Raw genomic sequence first — 6,451 nt, forward strand, 5'->3', positions numbered from 1 at the left:
CACACAAAGATGGCAGCAACTGTGTTTGAGTCAGTCAGGTATTATTATTTTCTAAGTGACAGTTAACATTATGAAACATGATATGATACACAGCAAGATCCTGAGTATTAATTTAACTTTATGTAAAGATTAACCTTAAGAGTCTCTAAATTTACCCCAAGACTGTGCCCAAATGCTCCACTCTGAGCAATACATTCCGGTCATTTCAATAAGATAAAAAATAGTTGGATTTCCTTACTGCTAAAAATCTCATGGATGAAGGAAACCACTTGGTCAGCCCGAAGATAGATGTCCTTCCTTAAAAATAATAAAAAATAACATTTGTGCAGATACAGTAGTTGTCTCCGCCAGGCCGAAGGCCCGATGGCAGCGAAACTGTGCACGGCACTGCAGGCACATTCCCCCCCTGGGTGCCAGAGCAGAACTTCTGCCCCAAATGTTTCACATCACACTGTTATAGTGCTACCAGGAGGCCGAATTTTTGCAAAACATTTTTTTTTATATTACTCCTACAGATTTTATCCATACATCACGCAAATCGGTACACAGTATCTCTATAGTCATGTGATCAAGATGGATCTGTCTTTGTTTCTGTTTTTTTGTGTATATGTATGCATGTCTGTCTGTCTGTCTGTCTGTATTGATTCAACATAAACTTACAGTTCATGACTCGGTCCAATGCGTGGTAGGATGATACAACTTGATATCAACTTCACTACAGTAACAACAATTGCCACACAAACGAGAGCAATGAGAGTGACCTGCAACACACACACGCACACGCACACACACACTGGGTAAGCTACAGTTTTGTTGTCCAAATAATCTCAGTAGGCCTACATATTCAGATCCTGTAGATTATTTGTTTTAAAAACACTCACATTTCTGGTTTCCAACAGAAAAAACATGATCAAGGCAATGATCTCAGCTATCAGAGTCAGCATCCAACAAAAGGTTACACACACCTACAAAAATTTAAGTATTATTATTTTCTTCATTCACAAACCTACATAGCACACTGAAAGCGGCACTATGTAACTCATCTTTTTTTTTTAAGGAATAAAATGTAATTCTATCCAAACTGTATGGTAGAGTATGTTAATGCAATATAACTTATACAATTGGTATTTTGTCTCCCTGCTCTTCTATTGAGACATTTAGATCCTGTGTCTAGGTGAGACATGACCTTTAAACACAATCCTGTTTCTGGTTTGACACAAATTTTGACCTGAAGGTCAAGATTCAATTCATCCCGCAAGCAAGCAGGCTCTATTAGTTCAATGGTAAAAATGTCAGCACTTGCTCAGGAGAACCGAGGACAGTTACATAGTGCAGCTTTAAGATGTAAAGGGTGCATAAATATGTAATTTTTCATTTCTCAGCCTCACCCAATTTAGACGAAGGTAAGGATAGCCATCAAGCATGAATTCTGTGTCTATCTGTAGATAATAAGAAAGGGGGAGGTTGAACTTGTGAACGAGGTTAAGGCATATCTTTTAGAACCAATTTGTATGTCTAATTAAGTCATGGTTGAAGTTCATTATTGAAGTTATATGTTTCAAAAAAGCTTACCCACGGTAGTGTGTAGAAACATTTCCTTCCAATCAAGAATGCTAAGCCTAACCAAAGAAAGGACTGAATATAAACAAAGGAACAGGAGGGAAGACAAGATAAAAAGGGAGAGAGGGAGACAACAGAGAGAGAGAGAGAGAGAGAGAGAGAGAGAGAGAGAGAGAGAGAGAGAGAGAGAGAGAGAGAGAGAGAGAGAGAGAGAGAGAGAGGTTAGTGCAAGAAATGGTGGTAGGCCATAAATTAATTCACAAAATGTTGCTGAATTTGTTACCAAGATGATTGGTTTTGGAGTTGGACTTGTTGGAGTTGGACTGGTCTTTGCTGTTGTAGTTATGGTGGTCTGTGTAGTTGTAGTTGTGGCGGTCTGTGTTGTTGTAGTTGTGGCGGTCTGTGTAGCTGGAGTAATGGCGGTCTGTGTAGCTGGAGTAATGGCGGTCTGTGTAGCTGGAGTAATGGCGGTCTGTGTAGTTGTAGTTGTGGCAGTCTGTGTTGTTGTAGTTGTGGCGGTCTGTGTAGCTGGAGTAATGGCGGTCTGTGTAGCTGGAGTAATGGTGGTCTGTGTAGTTGTAGTTGTGGCGGTCTGTGTTGATGGGGCCTTTGTAGTAGTGGTTGTAGTTGGAGCTTGTACAGTTTCATTGATGGGATTCCAAAATATATCAAATTCCTCAAGAAATGTGGCTCTGAAACACAATAATAATAATAATAATAATAATAATAATAATAATAATGATAAACAGATTTATAGAGCACTTTTCTGGGTACTCAATTACACTGTACATAAACAAAACAAATGAAGAACATACATTACACATACATAGTGTACATAGTATACAGTACATAGTGTACATACATGCATGCGCACACGCATGCACGCACACACACACACACACACACACACACACACACACACACACACACACACACACACACACACACACACACACACACACACACACACACACACACACACACACACACACACACACAGAGTACTTACATACATAGTATACATACATACATACATACATACATACAGTACTGTACTGTACATACAAACATACTGTAGTGTGTGTACATACATACATACAGTACCAGATACATAGAACATGCACACATTTTCATGCACAACCACCAGAACCATCACTTTCAGACTAAATGTGATCTGGCAGAAATTATGTGTCGTTGCATTGTGCATTTTATTAACCAAAACTAGTGCAAACTATTCTGTTAAATTAACAAGTAGGCAAATGTCAATAAACCATTACATTATTTGATAGTACTATATATAAGCCTGAGCTATTATTATTATTATTATTATCATTAAGCCTACATAATTATTAAAACACTAACCTAAAAAAGATGTTTGGTTCCGTTCCAGTCCAGTTAACATGAATGGATGTCTTCCCTCTGCTGTCTTTATTGCTAACAGTAGAAGCCTAAGAGACACGTACATGTTTAAAGCTTCTGTATGTTTGTGTCAAGAAGAATGGCTGCGGTTACTGTAGAGTACTGGGGGTTTTCAAGAGCCATAATTAGGGAATTTAAACCTTGGGGACCCAGGTACTAAATGCAATTAGAATAGAAAGCTAGCAGCAGTATGGGTCTAGATTGGCTAGATTTGAGCCAATCTATTCCCATGGCGAGAATCACAGGCTTGTGTTCAAGTAAAGTTAATTTATCACAAAATCTAATAGATAAATGAGAATGAAAGCTAAACAAAAGAGGTAAACAACTATGACTCCTGCTCATATCAACAATGTAAATATATATATATAAATGCTTACTGACAATCCATTGCACGTCAGGAGACGAGTCAGTTTGTCATCCAACAAAGTGAATGTCCCCACAGGAAGGTTTGTCTTTTGGTCCCGAGCCTCTAACATAAACCCCTTGAAACGATTGGTTGAGTTGCTTTTAAGAGTCACTGGGAAAGGAGATAGACAGATACAGTACAGTAGGCTAGCCTAAGCCCTTATAGGTCATTGTACGACGGTGTTGTGCGGCAAAAATAGCCGATCTACGAGCTCACAACACGTGACAATACGACACGTAATAAGTTGTAGATCAGCCATAGTATTGAGAAAGAGAAGGGGCAGGGAGGAACACTATCTGTTCAACACATTCTCACTCCCAACCTGTCAAATACACCCGCTTGGTCAAGTGCCAAGTAGTCACCTTCGATGTCCTCTATTCGTCTCCATTTAGACACCGGTGGTGCTCTAATCGACTTCTACAGAAATACTGTGGTATCATATTTGGACACCAGCGGTGCCAGCGGATAGCTACAGAGCTATTGTTATCTGACATGTAATTTACTTGTGTTTGGAAATGAAAATACAATGACACGCCCACCCGCCGTCTCATGGTAAATATACTAATGATACAGTAGAGGCCTATTATACTGCATATCCCAGGCGTCATAATTTAGGCCTAGATGCCCATGGTAGTAGGCTACTACGTTACATTCAGTTACTTACAATCAGATTACGTTAAATATCCATGTAAAATCAGATAAGCGGCAGTGTGTGAGAAGAAATAAATCAGTCCAACACGTTCTGTGCTTTTTCCTCATAACTTTAGTTGTGTCTCAATCAAATACAGAATATCACCACACACCAAGAGGACATCGGGGGTGTCGGAAAGTGGTGCCGTGGCAGTTCAAGTGGCCATATTTGACAAGTTTGGAGTGAGAATACGTTGATCTGTAGCATACTGCAGTGCTTCTCAACCTTTTCAGGCCGTGACCCCCAAAAATAATCATATTTGAACTAAGGACCCCCCACCCTGACAAGCACTTGGAATGTAGGAGTTGAGGCATTACATTTAGTTTTATTTTTTTCATGGATAAATATTGTGAAAAAAAGGCTTATAGATTGTCTATAGTAATGGTCTTTTTCTTTTCTTTTTTTCTCCCCTTTTTTTTTATTTTATTAAAAAGGTCTTAAAAGTCCTTAAATTGTCACTTCACTGTCATCTGGGGACCCCCCCCCCCCGACCCACAGGTTGAGAACCACTGGCATACTGTACCTGTAATCGGCTCTTCCAAGTTGGCTCTCTTTGTGTATGTGATCTCATAGGGTGGTTTGTTGCTGAGAGGTTCATGTAAGATACCGCTGTCAGGAGCACGATGTTGTGGCAACATCGATGCACAAGCCTCTGGGAAATTACCGTTATTGAAACCTAACACATTTGTAAAGATGTGAAGGGTCATTGAAATGCCAAGGACCCCTGAGAAGATATACATCTGGAAACAAAAAGAATATGAATATACATATTTAAGTATATACATAGAATAAAACATGATGTTGCAGGTAATCCAATGGCTTTTGCACAAACAGGTAATCCAATGGTTTTTGCACACCTGATTGAAGTTTTGGCGTCTTGGCGAAGTACATTTTCTACATTTCAAAGTACAGATATTGTGTTATGTCAGAGCAAATGTATCCAGGTCTAAAAATATATATCATACTGTACATGTTGGTGATTTGCCAATGTCTAAAACCATGTGAATAATTTAGCTAAAGATTTGCCTGAAGATATTATACTAGCCATATTTGTCCAAAATGGTGGCTGTAGGGTGAAGTGAACCAATTCAATCAATTCAGTCAATGGTTCAACTTACCTCTAATATGAAACACTATTGATTTTTATTTAATTTTGCTACTCAAATTATACTGACTGACATTTAATTTGGATCCTCATTTAAGAGACATTTTCAACATTGTTTTACCACTTATAAATATTAAAAGGTTCTGATTATAACAAAATATTTGGTTGGCTTTTTATTGTTAAAGTTATCTTCTTACTACAATTTAGGAAAAGGAAAAAAAAACCTGTCAAGGACAACGTAAGTAAAACAATGCCATACAACTATCAACATGCTATTGGTTAAACTATCTGTATAATAGTAAACCAATACAGCCTCTGCCTTGCCACCTGCATTAATACTGGTTTGGGAAATATTGTACAGTAATGTGACAGCAGCTTTGCCTATGATAGCAACAGTTACCTTTCCTCTTACCTTATAGCAGTAGTCTATAGCCTGCAACTTGACAGTTGACTGAAGAAGGGATTCCTTGTTCCTTATTGCACTGTGTTCATGCATAGGCTACAGGTGTAAATCAAAGTCTGCTTCACCTCAACCCGGGAGTTCAACACCTTTGACAGTGAACTGGATGTTTAAACTGATACAGCATTCCTCTGTGCAAAAGCCAAAGTAGACTGTCTTTAAATGGTTGCATCAAGGAATGTTATCTCTGATTAATTCTTAAGAAATTGTGTACTAAATCCATATATCCAAGAACATGATATGTGACTGCCCTCTACAGGACTCTGTGATACAGTAGACCTAGTTTACTGTTAACAAAGATGCTGCTATTCTATGGAAGTCCATTGGTTCAACTAAAAAACACAATGAAATAAATAAAAATCACGATGAAATATTAAGTATTTATTTGGACCATGGACTTCCATACTATTCAGTCTTTCTTTTAGAGAAGTGGGTTTGTGACCAGTTTGCCTAGTATACTGACAAAATCTGTGTAAATGAGTTCTGTTCTGTACTGGGAGCTGATGATAGGTGTTGCGCTCCACCTCAGCAATCCATCTCCAAGGAGTCTAGCGCATTGAAACGGGGATGGACTCCCGCATTCACGGCTGAAACCGACAATAAGCCTTTCCGACCTACTTACTTACTTACTGTCTTCCTCAGAGCCGTTCTTTGTATCTCTTGATTCACCACTGACTCCATGTTCTTCACTCACTGATGCAGTGTCACTCTCATACACTCTGTACTACTGGTCTTCTTCTGATGGAGATTGTACAGCTAATTAAAAAGGCAGGTATTAGTAAGAGAGTTGCTTTTAAAAATACTTAATTA

The 6,451-nt window shown here is 38.7% G+C and overlaps 1 long non-coding RNA gene across 1 annotated transcript; it reads right to left on the reverse strand.

The window, feature by feature from the left end:
• Positions 1 to 254: 254 nt before the first annotated feature.
• Positions 255 to 1,440, reverse strand: LOC308086689. The gene is made up of 4 exons (XR_013933261.1): positions 1,389 to 1,440; positions 882 to 965; positions 661 to 761; positions 255 to 297 (listed from the first exon to the last, which is right to left on the reverse strand). It is a non-coding gene; the product is annotated as an uncharacterized lncRNA (long non-coding RNA).
• Positions 1,441 to 6,451: the final 5,011 nt, after the last annotated feature.

The sequence above is a fragment of the Gymnoscopelus braueri genome (genome assembly GCF_963280865.1).
Source record: "Gymnoscopelus braueri genome assembly, chromosome: 6".
Lineage (NCBI taxonomy): Eukaryota > Metazoa > Chordata > Actinopteri > Myctophiformes > Myctophidae > Gymnoscopelus > Gymnoscopelus braueri.